Genomic DNA, 19,095 nt, shown 5'->3' on the forward strand with positions numbered 1-19,095 from the left:
GCCTTAAAGACTGAAGTGATGAGGTCACAAACCAAGGAATGTTGGCTGAAAGAGGCAAAGTAAAAATTCTTCCTCACCACCTCTGATCTGACCAACACCTTGATTTGTGGCCCAAAGATACTGATTCCAGACTTCTGGACTCCACTTCTGGACTCTGGAACTGTGAGAAAATTATTTCTATCAGCTAGAGCCAAACAATTGTGTTTATCTGTTACAGCAGCCATTGGAAACTGACATAGGCCACAATAAAAAGAATATCTAAACTGTTGAACATAACTTAAATGTTCTGGTTTTTAAGAACTTTAAAAGAGCATTATTCATCTTATGGAATGTAACAGTGATATGAAGTTACTTACAGTATGGAAGGATGTCATAAAGGACAGAAATAAACTAATATCTGTTCCTTTAGAAGGCAGAGGAATAGTAAGTGAATGATTTACAAATTAGAAGGGATTATTTCCTGAGATGATCAACTGTGTAACATGCTAACTGAAGGAAGAATTGTAAGTCTCTTTTTTTATTTAGTCTCTTTATTACAGGACTAATTTCTGGTGTTACAATTATCTGTCTAGTTTTCCTCTGATATCCCACTGCAGTTGTGAAATTCACAATGGTCCCAGAATTCAAATAAACTAGATTTTCTTCAAGGACTAAGTATAATGCAGAGACATGGAATGGGATGAGTATGGTTGTAAGATTTTCCAAATCAATCATGGATCTTTAACTCAAAAACACTTAGAATAATTCAGTCAAAATCCCTCCAACATTAACAGTGATTATTTATTCTATAAACATTCCTATCAATCCACAAAGTTGTTTTTAGTCATCCATATAAATTGAAAAAAAACTGTTGAATATCTGTTATTTCTATATTAGGAGTTTAATCTGTAAGGTAGTATTACCAATTGAAACAACCAATATTTACTTAATCGTATTAGATAAGAATTTTTGTGTAATAACAAATTCAGGGGACATGAGACCTCTAGTTTACTTATGGAAATTATAAAAATTACAGATACACTTACTTGCCCCAAGCTCTAGCAGATTTTACATCTATTTGACTCCTCTAAAACAGCAACTAGACTATGCCATCATAGAATAGCAAGCAGAGGTCAAGATGTCCACCCCAACCCATTTCTCTTTCCCCATGAAAATAAAAATTGGGTTCAGCAAACAGAACCTGTTTTACTTGAGCAAGCTGATGTAGCCATAATTAACAATGACACAAAAGACTTAGGAGCTCATGGTGGAAGGGATGCATTTTCGGGTTGCCTGTAAAACTTTTTCAACACATAGTCATCAAAAAGATTTCACATGGGACACCTAGGTGGCTCAGTGGTTGAGCATCTGCCTTTGGCTCAGGTCGTGATCCCCGGGCCTGGGATTGAGTCCCACATCAGACTCTCTGCAGGGAGCCTGCTTCTCTCCTCTGCCTATGTCTCTGCCTCTCTCTGTGTGTCTCTCATGAATAGATAAATAAAATCTTTTTTTAAAAAAAAGATTTCAGTTTTTTCTACTTTATGTGTACTGTTTTAGACAATTTGAGCCAGATAATTTGTTTTGGTGGCAGTCCTATGGATTGTAAGATACTCAGCAGCATCCCTGGTCTTTACACCTTACCTGATCCTCCCATCAAAAATGTCTCCAGATATTGTCAAATACCCCCAAGGAACAAAATTACCTTCAACTGAAAACAACTGTTGTAGAGCAAGCATAAACACTAATGAATATAACTAATTGGCTGAAATGAAATAGGAAACAAAGAATGGAACTACTATGCCTCTTTTACATTGGTCTTGCTTTAAAAGAAACCATAAAGCGATAATGCAGGCCAACAAGGAACAGTAAAGATAAATTTCTTTAAGAGAACAATTGAGAGTTTATTTTTAATCAGACAATTTTGTACCTGATCTTGAGGCCAAAGCACAGCTTGTTCATGTTTGATATCTCTTCAATACTTCTTAATTCGGATTTCTGGGAATGAGGATTTTAAAGCCAATCCTTGATTTACATGGATTATGCTGACATTCAGGGCAGGTGTGCATCTATTCATATATGTATCTAGAGCATATGGAGGTGATGTTCCTGCATCAGACATTAGCAGTTTCATTAATTTAAGTGGCCAGTAGGCATATTTTTAATTCTCTCAGATATTTTTAATTCTCTCAGTGATTTAGAAGTGGAAGTAAGGAGAAAAGGGCTTAGGAGAAGGTCAACTGAGATTCTTTTTCCTTGTTTCACCCCAAAACGGGATTTTTGATCTTTCTACAGCAAATAAAAATAAAACTAAGGCACATGGGTGATAGGGCTTCCAATAGTGATAATCTATCATGAACTTTAAGAGAAATAGAAACTTGTGAAACAGATTTTCAACTCTTTGTTTTTTAAAGATTTATTTCTTTATCAGAGAGAGAACAAGCAAGTGAGCACAGGGGAAAGGGCAGAGGGAGAAGGAGATAAATTCTCAAGCAGACTCCCCTCTGAGTATGGAGCCCAATGCAGGGCTCAATCTCACAACCCAGAGATCATGACCTGAGCCAAAATCAAAAGTTGACACTTAAGCAACTAAGCCACCCAGGAATCCCCAGCTTTTTATTTTCAAAATAATAAAATAAATGTATAAGCACCAAAATATTTTAAATCTACCAACAAAGTGAATTTTTGTGAATGTTTATGGAAATACCATCTGAGCTACCAGTTTCAACTTCCACTGTGATTTCTGTTCAAATCATGTAAATATGTGATATTTTTAATAATACCAGAGGTTATATGATACTCTCTAGACTTTTATTTATTAGGGTCAACAAATTAAAAATCTGACCTCAGATCTAAATAATCCTCACAACCCCAAAAGATAGTCCATTACAGTCATTACCAAGTGAGGGCAAAGCTTAAAGCTGGCTTTCATTTCTAATACCCTCAGCCAGCCATTCATTTCTGCTCATTCTGCAAAGATAATGCATGTATAAACAAATATGGGCAAGTGTTTATTGTTGTTATTTTTAATCAGACATCATTTGTGAGAGTATATGGGCAAAGTTGTTGTAACGCTCCCATTCCTGGCATCACAACCACTCCCTCCCAAGGCAGAGGACACAAGCCCTGCCCTAGCTCTTGTACCAGCAAGTCAAGGACTTCTGCTGAGGATCACTTTCACAGTCATGAAAAAATTAGTATAAGAAGCTCTGTAGACTGAAAGTGGATGGGGCCAGTTCTGTTGCCAGAGATATGTATTCCTGCCCCTCCTTCTGATTAAGTGTTTTGCTCTTTTGACTGAGGGAGTTTCAGCTGGTGAGGAAAGCTACCCTTGAACTGTCATCTCTTAAGAGGAAACTGACAGTGCTAATAGTTCAAGCACAGGTTGATTGATGAGACTGTCCCAGCCTGAGAGGCTAGCAATCTTTGTCAGTGTAAGGATCAGGTAAGCAGTTTCACCTGCCAAAATTCTGGTCTCTCTCTACCTTATCCTGCCTACCCTAAAATAGAGGGAAGCAGTTCTGTTACTGAAAATAGAAGTTTCATGTGATTTGAGCTTTCTTGACTTTACAAATCCAACGGCTTTGGGTTGCAGGTTCGAGAGTACTCTACTAGTTCTTTGTAGTGAACAAGATAGCATAAGAGAACACAGAATAAATGCAGATTTTATGAGGCCTGAAGTTTCTATAGTTTGGGAAGGCTCTCTTTAAGAAAAAGAACATGTAGTTATAAATATAAAAATTGGGTACAAAAGTGAATCACTATTCAGAATATTTTAAAAAATCACAAAAAATTACAATTTTAAAAGACTGAGAAAAACCACAAACATCACAAAATCCAGAAACATAGCAGAGGGTTTTTTTTTTATTAATTAGCTATAGGATACATTTCTTAAATTTTATGACTGTATATCATCTCTTCATAATACAATACATAATTTTATATAGAATAAAAAGATAATAGTCTTTTACATAAAATTGCAAACAGGAATAAAATTTCTTCTTATTTATCATTTTCTTTCAACTTTATAATTCATTAAAGTCAATATAAAATTTTAGGAGGGATGTCCAATGTTCTTTCATATGAGAGTTGTAAGGCTGGGCATTCCAGCAATAAGCTTCTTTTTTGTATATTTCCAACCTTATTTTTTCTTCCACAATCATATCTTTAGTCCTTTGATCCTGTACTTTGCTGTCACAATGCCGTTGATTTGTTATGGAGAGTAACATTCCTAGAAACAATTCCACACCAGGACAGCTAGCAATAGCTTAATTATGCACAAGTGACTGAAAATAACATAAATACATCCCATTAAACCTGAACTAAATCCATTTCTACTAAACATATCTGCCTGCTCTCCAACACCACTGAACACAAAAGTATGAAAGAATAAAAGCCAGGTTGTAAAGAGACAGTTGATTTAACTAATTGTGATTAAAATACCTCACTTGTGTAAAACTTTGAAAAAAATACATGACTATCTGAACACATTGCAAGTGAAGGGCCTGAGGCTTAGCTTCATTTAACAAACCATAAAATTGCCTTGTGGGGAACTGTGAAGGTTGTACCCTCTGTCCACACATTCCTATCCCTCTCTTATTTTCCCCCAGATACTTCACAACTCTTCGTACTTCAAAGTGACTGGCAAAAAACTTAGGTATGTAGTTTTCATTAGGAAATTTTCTAATACTAGAATGACTATGTTAATTGTAAAAAAGAAGGTGTCATGAGGATTTAAAAACAAAGGATCTCAGGAACAGGGTAAAGACATAGAGATGGTGTAGTTGAAGAAATACATACACGAAGACAATTTCATTTGGTACACCTTCATTAAACTACAAATATGATGTACCTGTTGGTCCAAGTACTGTACTTCGTGTAAGAGACAAAAATAGAACTACAATCTGGACCTTACCTTCTGAGGGGTCCTCATTTTAAAAATAACATGTATAATCAAATTCACATTGTGAAATTTGTCTCTATAAAAAATGTATAAAATCACCATAAAAACTATGAGAAAAGATAGGTAATTATTTAATTCATCTCTTTTAGAGGATCAATAATTAAATCATATAATGGAAGAAATCACAAAGGAAAACCTGTAGATATTATATTGAAACACTGTTCTACTTACAAACTATTATCTACCAAGTTAAAAGGTAAAGGATAAGTTGGAAAAAAAGTCCAACATTTATTGCAAATGGAGGGTAAATATAATTTCTCTATAAAGAGTTATTTAAATTAGTTGAAAAAGATCAACCCAATAGAAAAATAAGAGACATAATAGGCAATATAAGAAAAAAATATAGCCAAAACAAATATTTGAATATATATTTAAACAAATAGTAATCAAAGAAATAGAAATTAAATCGATACTATTTTTTCACTTATAAAATTACAAATATCCTTTGTTTTAAAGACAAAATTAACCCTGATGAGGATATATTGAGGTGACAACTCTAATATATTATTAATAGGAGTGTCAATTAGTATAAATATTGTAGCAGAATGAATAATGGTCCCCAAAGATGATGAGGTAAAAAAATGAACAAAGACTTCTACTAAAGGTAGAAATAAGTATCCTAAGAATTAATCAAAGATGTTTTTTTAAAAACTGGAGAAATGCTGTTCATAACAGCATTACTTCCAATGGTAGAGAAAATAGTAGAGAAAAACTACATGCCCAGTAACAGGGTATAATACAGTAAATTATTATGTATGGATATAAACAAATATTTTGCAATCGTGGATTTTTTTGAGGATTATTCAATATTAAAACTATGCCAAAGGTATAATATGAAAATATTTTAAAGTAGGTCATAAGAATATGTATGTATGAAAAATTTTACAGTTCAGGTTCATCACAGCAGGCCTATCATAAGGGAAAAGGTGGGAAAAATATGAATGTGCAACAATAAATAAATTATAGCCCACGACATGATAGGATATTATGGAGCTATCCCAGGGACTGTAAGTTACTTGCCTAATTTTTATTTCTTAATATCATAACTCTATTCTATTTGAAACTACTTACTAGATAAAATTCTGCATTTACCATTTTATAGCCAGGTGATAATGACACGACAGCCTAGCCACTGAGATAAAAGCAAAATTTGTTAAGAACTTCTGAGAATATTCCCTTTAGGGTCAAATAACTGGTAGGTTTTCTTTTTCCCATTCTTCCATTTATGCTTCTAAAAAGGACATTGTGGCTAGAGTTCTGGCAGCCATCTCAGACTCTGTGACAAACTTGAGGATGGAAACTACATGCTAAGTCTAGTAGAACAGAAATATAAAAACATCCTGGGTCCCTAATGACCACAGAAATGCCAAACAAGCACTAGATGGATTTTTTCTGGTCTTCTTTAATATAAGAGAGATATAAACCTCTCTAGTGTTTAAGCCACTGGTGTTTGCTGTTACAAGCATCCAAACTTAACTAACACACTAATTTTTTTTTTTAATTTTTATTTATTTATGATAGTCACACAGAGAGAGACAGAGAGGCAGAGACACAGGCAGAGGGAGAAGCAGGCAGGCTCCATGCACCGGGAGCCCGATGTGGGACCCGATCCCGGCTCTCCAGGATCGCGCCCTGGGCCAAAGGCAGGCGCTAAACCGCTGCGCCACCCAGGGATCCCAACTAACACACTAATTATTTTTAAATTGTGTTTGGCAATTACTGCCAAAATGGGTAATTCAAACAAAAGCTCCCACTGAAAACAAATAGAAAATTTAGACAAATTTTTTTAAAGATTTCTTGAAGCTATGAGACCTAAGGAGACAGTAAAAAATTATAAGTCAAAGATTTAAGAGAAAAGGTCCCAGAGAGGTGTGTCTGACATTTGGGGCCACTTTAATTATAAGAGTGTTTTGTAGATTCTAGAGAGATAGCACATGCTGGGGAGAGGGACAGATAGAGAAGGAGAAGTAGACTCCCCACTGATCAGGGAGCCCAATGTGGGGCTCAATCTCAGAACTCTGAGATTATGAACTGAACCGAAGACAGACACTTAGCCAACTGAGTCACCCAGGTGCCCTCAGTAGATAAACTTAAGAAGAGCTTAAATTGCAGGTGAAGAGAGGATTAGGGAATTCAAATACAGTTTAGTGGAAGGAAAGGGTTCAGAATAAAGCACTATAATAAGCATCTAAGGAGATTAAGGTCTAATGTACCTTCAGGACTTCTAAAAGAAGAGAAAAAAAAGAGCTGAGAGCATTCCAAAAATGATGAAAATGCCATAGTTTAAGTTCATAATTTTTCTCATATTATCTTGACTGGAGCATGCTGAACTTCTTAAATCTCTGGAGTGCTATCTTTTATCTGTTTTGGAAAATTCTTGCCAATTGTATCTTCAAATATTGCTTAAATCTCATTCTTTTATTTTTTTGAGACTCTCCTTCTATGTTTGATTGTGTCCTCCAAGTCTCCTAATTCTTTTTATTCATTCAATTTCTATTGACTTGCTTTTGAATCCACTAATTGTATCTAGCATGTACAATCTAATACTAAGCCATTCCCGTGAAATCTTAATTTCAGATATTGTTTTTGTTTTCAGATCCATAGTATCTGCTTGGAAAAATTTTTTTAATTATATTTATCTCTCAAAATTCTCCATCTCTCTATCAAATTTGTCCATTTTTTTTTGTATTTTTCATACAAATTGTAATAGTCATCTCAAAGTCCTTGTCTACTAATTCCAATATCTAGGTCATCTGGGGGTCTGAGACATGTATTTCTCTTTGATTATGGGCCACATTTTCCTCCTTCACGTGCTGCATAATTGTTTTGTGTATGCCGAAAAGGACAATAGAAACTGGAGTCAATATTATTTTCCCTCAGAGAGCGCATGCCTTTTATTTGTCATGCAGACAAGGAGTGTGACTGGCTCTTTTGAACTAATTAGGAATTGAGCTGGATAAACATTATGTTGCCACTTTAATTAGACTAAGTCACAAAGGTGTGAGCTGTTCTGTGTTTATTATAAACTTTAACAGCTCACAGAACTTTGGCTTCTAAGTATTGAAAATAGAAATAGTTTTTATTGAGTATTTCAGCCCAGTGTCCCTCCCCCGCCCTGCAGAACCCTAGACAAGAGTCTTGTGAAGAAATACAGTGGGGGAAAATAGCTATGCATTTAGGACTTATCTAGTTTCCAAGTGGCTATACCATCACTCCATTAAAAGTTCCTCTGATTTATCTTTCCCTCGGCAATTTCTGCCTGTCTGTATAGGAACCTCAACCTATGACTGGACTTGGTAAAAGTTCCCAAAGGAACATGGATGCCAAACTTTGTCCACGTTGAAGGTATCTTCAATCTCTGAAATTAATTCCTCTAGATCTCTACACAATTTTCTGATGACTTTGTAGACATAGATACAGAGATAGGGATAGAAGTAATAGGTATAAATAGTTTTTAAATCCATCCAGGTTTTTCTAGTTGTTACAGAAAAAATAATGTTCTGCCTCTATATCTTAAAGGAGTGTAGAAGTTCCTATAATTATAAAATAATCTAATTCAATTAAATTTTTTTTGATTCAGAAAACTCCATGCCTACATGACTTAGTAGATAAATTATACCAAATATTTAAGGAAGCACTAATACTGATCTTAAATAAATCTTCAAGAGAACAGAAAAATAGAAATACTCTCCAACTCATTTTTTTAAGCTGCACCACCTTGATATCAGACTTATAAGAAAAATTATAGCCAAATATCTCTCATGATTATAACTGCAAAAGCAAAAAAACAAAAATTGTAAAATTTAACTCTAATCTCAATTTGTTTGCAAACACCAAAATAATACATCACAACTAGTTGAGTTTACTTCAGTAATGTGAGGCTTATTATTTGAAAACGCCATGTAACTTCCCACGTTAACAGAGAAAGAAGTAAAATCATATTGAATATCTCCATATATGCAGAGAAAATAGTTAATAAAACTCAACAATTCATAATAGATGTTCAACGCAAACCAGGAGAAGAAAACTTCTTTAATCTGATGAAAGTTATTTCAACAAAATTACAGCAAATGCCCTACAAAATAGTGATTGATATCTTGAAAGCTCTCCCTCTACTATCAGTAACAAAACAAGGATTCTCATTATTACCAATTTAATAAACATATATGAGTAGTAGCAAAGAAGAAATAAAAGCTGATAATATCTTATACATAGAAAAGTGAAAAGATTTGGTACAAAGTCAGTATATAAAATCAATAGTATTTTTTAAACATCAATGAACAGAAAATGAAAATTTAAACTATATCATGCATAACAACATCCAAATATATTACATATTGAGAAACTAAAGAAAAATGTAAGGAGTCCCACACAGAAAAATATAAAATATTATGAAAAGAAATAAGCAATATTCAAATAAGAGGAAAGCAAATATTTTCTGTAAAGGGTCAGATAATAAATATTTTCCCCTTTGCAGGCTAGATAGTTTCTGCCGCAACCACCCAACTCTGCACTGTAATGCCAATGGAGAAATAGACAATATATAAACAAATGGGTGTGGCTGTCCTCCAGCAAAACTTTATTTTCAAAAACAGGCAGAGGATCATAATTAGCCAATGGGCTGTCATTTGCCAGCCCCTGGTTTAAATAATCAGAGGAATAAAATATATTAAGATATAATGAAGACATAAATAAACATATCTGTTCTCCCCAAATTGACCTTTCCATTCAAATTTCTTGCAGTCAAAAATCAGGAAGTGGGTTTTGGTTGCTGTTTGGTAGACATTGACAAGCTAATTATAAAATGAAGTATATGTACAAAGGGCAAAATTTGTCAAACTTGAAGAACAAGAATTAAAGGACTTTGGGATGCCTGAGTGGCTCATCAGTTGAGCGTCTGCCTTCATGTTCAGGGTGTGACCCCAGAGTCCCAGGATCAAGTCCCACATCAGGCTCCCTGTTTGGAGCCTGCTTCTCCCTCTGCCTGTGTGTCTGCCTCCCTCCCTTTCTCTCTCTGTCTCTCTCTCTCTCTGTGTGTGTCTCTCATGAATAAATATATAAAATCTTAAAAAAAAAAAGAATCAAAGGACTTTAACAGATGCTGAGGCTTATTTTAAAGCTTCAGTAATTAAGAGAGCATGTTATTGCCAACAGAACGGATGCTTTGATCAGCAGAACATAACAAACAGTCCATTAATACCCTTACATACCCAACAGGTTCATGACAAAGGTCGTACTCTAAAGCAGCGGAGAAAGAATGGTCATCCCAAAAAATTATTCTAGGTCATCTAGATAGGTGTATTATAAAAGAAAATATTTCTTATATTATGCAGAGAGATCAACTAAAGGTATATGGTAGAGCTAAATGTGAAAAATAAAACAGTGAAGCCCCTCAGAAGAAACTATGGAAGAATATCCTCAGTACTTTGAGGTAAGCCAAAATGCCTTGATCGGAACACATAAAACACCAATGCTAAAGGAAAAGACATTAAAGTTAAAAACTTTTTGGGCAGCCCTGGTGGCTCAGTGGTTGAGCGCCGCCTATAGCCCAGGGCCTGATCCTGGAGACCTGGGATCTAATCCCATGTCAGGCTCCCTGCATGGAGCCTGCTTCTCCCTCTGCCTGTGTCTCTGCCTCTCTCTCTCTCCTCTCTGTGTATTCTCATGAATAAATAAATAAAATATTTTTAAAAAAGTTTAAAACTTTTCTATTTATCAAAAGATATTTTAAGAGAGCAAAAAGGTAAGGCACTGATTGGGAGATTATTTATAGAGACTTGGCACACAAAAGAAGGCATCAAATGAAAAGACATTCAACGTTATGACACTTTAGGAAAATGTAAACCAAAACCACAAGAACATATCAATACACACCACGTTGGAATGGCTAAAATAAAACTGGTAATCCTAAGTGTTGGTGAGAATATGGGACATCCAAAATTCTCAGAGAGCTGGTTCTACTAAGTAGAACCCCTGTGGAAACATACATTCTATGCTAATGTAGAATATATATAAATATATATATATTCAATTAACGATTCCATTTCAGATGTATTTCAAAGAGAAATACATGTATGCACACATAAGAATATTCATTGCAGTACTACTCATGATAACCTCACACTGGAAACCACCCAGATGTTAATCAATAGTAGAGTGAATATTTTGTGGTACAGTTATTCAATGGAATATTACACAATAATAAAGATGAATAAACTACTGTCCCACATACAAGGTAGATAGAGCTCACCAACATAATATAGGAAATAATTTGCTAGACACAAAAAGAATGTATATTACTTCACTTAAATAGATGTTTAAAAGACAAGTAAAATGAACCATTATATTAGTCACAATAGAAATGTTTGGAGAAAGGGAGAAAGTAGTCATAGAGAAAGCATATGAGGATTATCTGTGTATTTGCCATACCTAGTTTTTTGACAGGGGTGATAATTACATAGATACATTCTTTTTATTATTATTTCAGTTATATACATTCATATTATACTAAAATTTTTGCTTATTCAGGTAAGTGAATAATGATTGTGTTTCTCTAATGCATGAAACAATGACCAGAAGGATAAGTAGCAATATAAAATTCTCATTTCTAGATGGAGGTTATGAGTATTTATTTTAATTTTTTTTGTATCATTATACTACTCATTTTCTTCTTTTTAAAAATAATAGGATCCTACATTCTTCTACACTAAGAAAAAAATCAGTATGATTTTTTAAATTAAGAAACAACTACTTCAAGTTTGTCAGGATTGAGTGTCTGAGAGAATGTTAAAGTCATTAATCAGTATGGATAATAATAAAGGGAAAAGGGCAGGTTTTGACAAAAAGCAAATAGCTTAGTTTTGTGGAGGGTGAAGTAGCAAAATGGAGGAGTCAATCACAGACAAAAATTCAGTCAAGGCTGAAGATATAGATTTTAGGTCTTGCCAACAAAGATGTGACAATTCACTGTGAGAATGGGGAAATTTTTTTAAGATTTTATTTATTTATAAGAGACACAGAGAGAGAAGCAGAGACCTAGGCAGAGGGAGAAGAAGTCTCCCTGTGGGGAAGCCCAATGCGGGACTCGATCCCAGGACCCCAGGATCACGACCTGACCCAAAGGCAGATGCGCAACTATTGAGCCACCCAGGGGCCCTGAGAACGGGGAAGTTTTTAAAGGGAAATGTACATTGTAAATCTGTGTGCCAATTTTTATCAAATATCAAAAGTTTTTTATTATGAATGGATTATCTACTCAAAAGTCTTTACTCTGGAGTATCTCCACTTTAATGTTTTTATTTACTCCTGGGGTGAATATTCCATTATCTAGCACATTACCTTATACATGGTAGGTTTTAAATAAAGACTTGATTAATGAAATAAGTGATAATGCTGATAATGCAATAAAAAGAGAAAGTTTAAAGAAAGTAAACACACAGATGTCAGAATCGGGACTGAGAAGATCTCAGTAGGCTAGAACAATGTAAGCAATTTCCAAGATAAAACAATAGAAATAAATGTGAAGTCCCAAATACAGTTTAAAAAAAAACTAACCTCACAGGTATAGGATGAGAAAGAAAATCTTATGACATAGACCTTTATGTGCAAAGACTTCAGGTTTGAAATGATGCAGAGTCCAAGATAAATTCATGAGGTGTACAAGGCTACAAAAACCTAGGTCAGTTTTAGGCTATATCAATAAATGTAGTGTCCCAAACAAGAAAGTTAATAGTCCCATCAGACATTTTGCTGGCCAGAACAAACTGGAATGTTGCACTCAGTTCTGGCTGCATGTCCAGAGGAAGGTAGCCAAAACGGTGAGGTATCTGGAAACCTGATTTAAGGACGGTTGATTTTTGGAAAAAAAAGAAGCGTAAAAGGGGACAAGGCAACTCTCTTTGAGTACTTAAAAATCTGTCATGCATAAGTGGGATTTGATTCTCTGTGAAACTTTATAGACCAAATAAAGAGTAAGTGCTGAATGTTCCAGCTTAATATAAGGAAAGAGATTATAAGGTAGACATGTCCAAAACCAGAATGGGTTATTCATGAGATTGATCTGTCACTGAAACTTTTTTTTTATTATGTTGAGACATTTCATAAAGTGGTACATTAAATAAATTTCGATAGTTTAAACAATAATAATATTTGAAAACCCATGTATTTAGCACCAAGATTAGAGAAAAAATATCAGCAATATTTAGAAGCCCCTGTGGGATAGAAATATCTTGAATGCATATTTACCATATCTCTGTTTTTCTTAGTTTTACCACCTATGTAGGTTTCCTTAAATAATATATTATTAGTATTAAACTTTGTAGGAAATAATAATGCTGAGGAATTTACCTCAGGGTTTTTTTCCCCTTAACTTAAAGTTTTGAATCCATGCTGCTGCTGATTCATAGTGATGGTTTGTTTTTGCTACTGAATAGTACTCCATTTGTAGGAATATCTCACAATGTATTAATCTACTGATATGCATTTCAGTTGTTCCCAGCTGCTCTTAGACAAGACCCTACTGGAACGTGTTTATTTTGTATATGTTTCCTGGTGCACAACAAAGAGTTTCTTTGGATTACAGAGCAAGGAACAAACACACAAGTTCAAAGTTCAGCTTCACTTGGTAACCCCAGATAGTTTATTTTTTTTTATTTTTTTTTTATTTTTTATTTTTTATTTTTTATTTTTTTCCCAGATAGTTTCAAAGCAGTTGTGCCAATTGACCATCCTGCAGTATCTGATGAGTCTCCATTGTTTCAAGTTATCACTGGTCCCTTGGTATTTTCAGACTTTTAAAGTGGCCCATCTGGTGTGTGAAATGTATAATTGTGATTTTAATCTGTTATTCCCTTAATACAAATGAGGTAGAGCAGCTCTCATATGTTTACGAAGCATTTGTGTTTCATAGTCGGTGTAAGCCTCTTTACACTTTTTGGTTTGCTTGTTGGTTGGTTTCCTATTTCTCTACTGAGTTCTTATCTTTCTTTCTGATACTTAGCTACTAATCCCTTTTTGGTTGTTTGTTTAATCTTCTCCTAGAATGCGTCTTGCTGTTTTGCATTTGTTATGGAATTTTTAAATATTAATTTAACATTTAAATGTTAATTAGTACCATTTTACAGTCTTTTCCTTTATGGTTTACCTTTATTTAATTTTTAAAGAATTCTCTCTCTGCCCTGAATTAATAATATATTTTTCATTATGGAAGCCTAAAGTATGGCTTTTTTGGCTTTGCCACTTAAAAGTCTTTATTCAATCTAGAATTGATAGTTGATTATGGTATATGGTAGGGATTCAAATAATTATTTTTATATGATAACCACTGATATAAAAGGTCACTATTTGCCATGTTCCATTTGCCAATGAGTCTTTCCCTGCATATATATCACATATGTGGCAGGGGAAAATATACACATACATACACATATACACACACATGCTGGTTTTCCTCCTCAGGAGCATGGGGCCTTAGTTTCTTGGACATCTGCTCTACAATACCTATTTTAAAACTAGCTTATCCAATACCATAAAAATAGAACAATACAATACAAGAAATCTTACTGAGGTTTTGTAGAGAATTACTTTTAACCTATAAATCAACGTGGAGATATCTGACAGTTTATACCATTGAGTCTTCCTATTCGAGAACATTATTTAGGTTGGTTTATTTGCTTTACTGTTTTCCAATAACTTAAAAAAATTGTATCATAGAAATTTTAAACACCTTTTGTTAGATTTATTCACTTCCACACGTTTTGTTGTTAGGTTTCATAGAACATTTGTATCAAACACCTCTTGTGCATCATTTCATGACCCCATGACAATGTAATCTCTAATCAAAGTTGGCAGCTTAATTACATGCAACCTTATACATAGTACAGTACCATTGTTGATATTTCACATGGGCTAACATCTGCCCTGAGTCTTTCTGACATACAGTGGAAGATACTCATGGAAACTCATCGCACTCATCTGTAGGCAATCTGAAAGTGCAAGGGACTTAGCCCTCATTGGCTCATCCTTGAGCACTGGTTGACAGGAGCATATGGATAAATGCTTCCCCCTTTCACACCAAAGGAGGCCATTTCTGAGATGTGTTGCATAAGATCTTCAGAAGTTCTTGTGGCCAGATCACTAACACAGACTTATCTTGGCTTTCTTTTCTTTCTTATTTATTCTCCCGTCTCTCACAACTGCTACATGGCATCACATTTTCCACTTCTCTAATTGCACAAAAACCTTTGTTTCAGACTCTACTTCTAAAGAAACCTAGGCTTAGACAGTAATTTCAAATTACATTATCTAGTTACCGATGTACAGGGAAGCAATTGACTTTCACAACAATAACAATTCTACCAATTCTACCATTGGAGTTTCACGTGATAAGTACTTCATGTACATTACCCACATTAATTCTCATGGACTCTATTATGCAGTTATGTTATCATACCCAACAATAAACTTTAGTATATGACTTTTGTATCTAACAATGTTGCTAAATTCATATTAACAATAAAATTCCCATAGAATTCTTATAATTTTCCATCTAAACAATTTTTTACTTCATTCTGAAATAAAAAGGGATGCTTTCAACATTTCATGGTTAAAAATTATGCTTACTACGGGATTTTTGAAGATCCTTAGATTAGATTACGGAAAGTTTCTCTTATCAGTTTGCAAGGAGTTTTTATTTAAAATGGATAGTCAGCCCACCAAATGTTTTTCTTTTAACCTATTTAGTACCTTGACATTTGGTTTTCACTACTCTGTTAATGTGATAATTTATTTAATTGATCTTAGACTATCATTGAGATAAACCTATCTTAGTCATGATTATCTCTTTTACATACATCACTTGATTTTGTTATTATTATTGTGTCCATGCTTAATAATAAAATTGACCTCGTATTTTTTAATAGTCTTGCCTGATATTCCATATCAAGGTAATATTAGCCTTATTAGATACATTGGGGAGTAATCTTTTTTGTCTTCTTCAAGAGTTTGTGTGAGTTTAGAATTATATTATCATTGACAAGTTAGTATAACTTGGCCATAAAGCCATCTGAGCATGGTGCTTTCTTTATGGAAATGTTTTTAAACTCTAATTCAACTTCCTTAATGATTATAAATTAGTCATATATTTCTTCTTGGGTCAGTTTCAAAAACTGTATTTTTCTACAATTTATTGACTTTACCTAGGTTTCCAGATATTTTGGCATAGGTTATTTATTATTTGCATAACATCTGTCCCTTTTTTCTTTTTTTTAAGATTTATTTATTCATGAGAGAGAGAGAAAGAGAGAGAGAGAGAGAGAGAGAGAGGCAGAGACACAGGCAGAGGGAGAAGCAGGCTCCATGCAGGGAGCCCAACGTGGGACTCCATCCAGGGTCTCCAGGATCACGCTCTGGGCTGAAGATGGTGCTAAACCACTGAGCCACCCAAGCTGCCCCCCTTTTTCATTTCTAATATTGCTTATTTGTGATTTCCACCAAATTTTTCTTGATTAATCTCATCAGTGTTTGATTTATATTTTTCAAAGAACTAACTTCTAGTTTTACAGATTTTCATTGTATTTCCTCATTTTCTATTTTATTACTTTCTGTTCTTATTTTCTTCCTTCTACTTTTTAAGGATTATTTTGCTATTCTAACTTTTTTAAGTTCAATGCTTAAGATACTTGACTTACTAACTTTGAGCCCTTCTTTCAAACTAATAATTGCTTTCTAATACCACCTCAAATACATAACAGGGTTTGAGAGTAGGAGTTTCATTATTATTAAATTCTAATTATATTCCAAATTTATGATTTGTTCTTTGACCCATGAGTATATTTAATAATATGTATTTTAAATTTCAATTTTTTTTTCTATTTTGGGGGAATTACTGACCTCTGACTTAATAACATTGCAATTAGATGATGTGGTATTTATGTTATCAACCTTTGAAATTAACTGTGGTTAACTTTATGACAATAGCACATGATCAGTTTTCATAAATGTTTTATATGTGCTTAAAAAGAGTGATTGTTATCTAATTGTTGGATGCAATGCTCCATATAGGTGAATTAGACCAATTTTGTTGATTTTGCGGTTCAAATCTTCTATACACATAGATATAAAGTTATTTTAGTTGGCCTGTGCTATCAAAGACTCAGAGATATAGTGCCAATGCTGATGGTTTTGTGTGCATTTCTCCCTGCAATTCTCAGTTTTCAAATCAAATTTTTGAAGTAACTGTGTACATAAAATTTGAGAATGTTTTAACTTCTTTCTAAACTTATCCTTTCATCATTTTTTGTATTTCTCAAAATCACAAGTAATTATTTTGCTTCGTGTTTCCTTGGGATGACACTGATATTGATATTGATATGGCAACCTCTTTTGGTTAGTATTCAACTTGAAGTCTAGAGGAGTTGAATGACAGGTTCAAGTTGACACAAATAATTCACAGAAGTAGAACTAAGACCCACACTTCCTGACTTTCAGTCCAGTACTCTTGCTAAGTGTCCCAACAAAATGAACATGATGTGGTACAGAGAGCAGAAGAGAGTCAGAAGAGAATGAATGATATGTGCCAAGGAGCAATGGGAATAGCAGGCAAAGCTATAGAAAAACAATGGGGAACAACTAAAGCTGGCACAAAGTTTGAATTTTATGACAGGTGTTATGACAAAATAGGATTTAAAGATACCTGTAATTTTAGCAATATTCAGGAGAAAGAGAAGGAAATGAGATGGTTTAGGAAGGACCTTGCCCTCTAAATCCCATATAATGTAATAAGAGCTCTAATCAAGGCAGTAGGAATGAAGAGGAAAAGGTAGACTCAAGAGCCACCTGATGGAGAAAATGACACATCAAAATGACTTCGTGGATTTTAGAAACGTAGAAAATCGTAGAGTCAAAGATACTACCTCATTTATGTCTGTTGTACCTTGACAGCTTCATTATTTCTTAGGCTAGAAACCTGAGTTAGAAAACAGTAGTTGGCCTAGAGGAAGAGAGAAAATAATGAGTTTTCTCTCCATGCAATGAACCTGGTATTTCGACAAGTGAAAATATAGAACTAAGAACAGATCCAGATCCAGATCTGTAAGGTTTTTTGTTTTCTTTTGTTGCTAATGATGAAGGGGGCTATTTGCATGGAAAAGATAGTTTGTTGTTTGTATTAGGCTCTATATTTCTTAAACATTCCTGTTTTTTAAACACCAAGTATCATTTTTTGCCAAAATTTTTCAATTAAATGTATCTGTAATTTATTACTGCTATCTTTTAAAATGGCTGCATGAATAAACGTCTGGACAACCCAGAGAGCTTTCTTGGACAACCACTATACTCCAGGTTACTCTTGAGCACCACTGTATTAAAAAGTAAGGTTTATTGCTACAGACCTTTAAAATTCCTTGTAGACCTCCCCTTAAAGTACTGACAAGGCTCAACCCTATTTAATTCACAACCATTAAGATCAAAGCTTTACATGGTACATCTGCTTGTGTAATTATCACTAATGCCAGAACACAGCTTTGTGAATTTGGTCACAATGAACTCTGAGGGAATAAGCAGCTGGAAAGGCTCTAAGAGCTTTCTCCCCAGAAGTTTAAATAACTGTACTCAACCCAGTGAATTTTTTTTTCAGTGAGTTTGGTTTTGTTTTTTGTTTTTCCAACTGGATATAATAAAAATGTCTGAGATTTTGCTACATAATATGATCTTTTTGGAACGGTCAACACTAATGTTTTAGGCCAGTTAAGCAGGCTTGAGTTCAACTCTGGAAGTGTATAAGTTTCAACAGGATTCTAACAAATCAACCCAAAAGAGCCGGCATTTGTCCATGGATTATTTATGTTGACCTCCTCCACTGGTAGAGTAGGCAAGTCCTAGGGGAATCATTTAGTTGTCTGAGTATCAACTGTAAAATACTTAGAAGCTCTGAAATCACAAATTCAAATCCCCACAAGGCCCACTCAGCCCTCGCTACAAGGTATATTCATGGAGTATAATGCTCTCTGCTAAAGAAGGCTTCAGGACAAAACTTTTATGTTAATACAGAGCACATGGAACTCTGGTTTTAAAGATCCCAAGCCATTTTTGATATCAGGGGAGGCTTGTCTTAGTGCTCTCAGCCAAAATTTCTGGGACTCAGCCAAACTTTTGAAGCC

The 19,095-nt window shown here is 34.3% G+C and overlaps 1 long non-coding RNA gene across 1 annotated transcript; it reads left to right on the forward strand.

Moving 5' to 3' along the window:
- The first annotated feature begins 46 nt into the window (after positions 1-46).
- LOC144320160 (uncharacterized) lies at positions 47-17,118 on the forward strand. Its single transcript, XR_013385723.1, has 3 exons — positions 47-503; positions 4,587-4,633; positions 16,209-17,118. It is a non-coding gene; the product is annotated as an uncharacterized LOC144320160 (long non-coding RNA).
- Positions 17,119-19,095: the final 1,977 nt, after the last annotated feature.

This window comes from Canis aureus, chromosome 9, assembly GCF_053574225.1.
Source record: "Canis aureus isolate CA01 chromosome 9, VMU_Caureus_v.1.0, whole genome shotgun sequence".
NCBI lineage: Eukaryota > Metazoa > Chordata > Mammalia > Carnivora > Canidae > Canis > Canis aureus.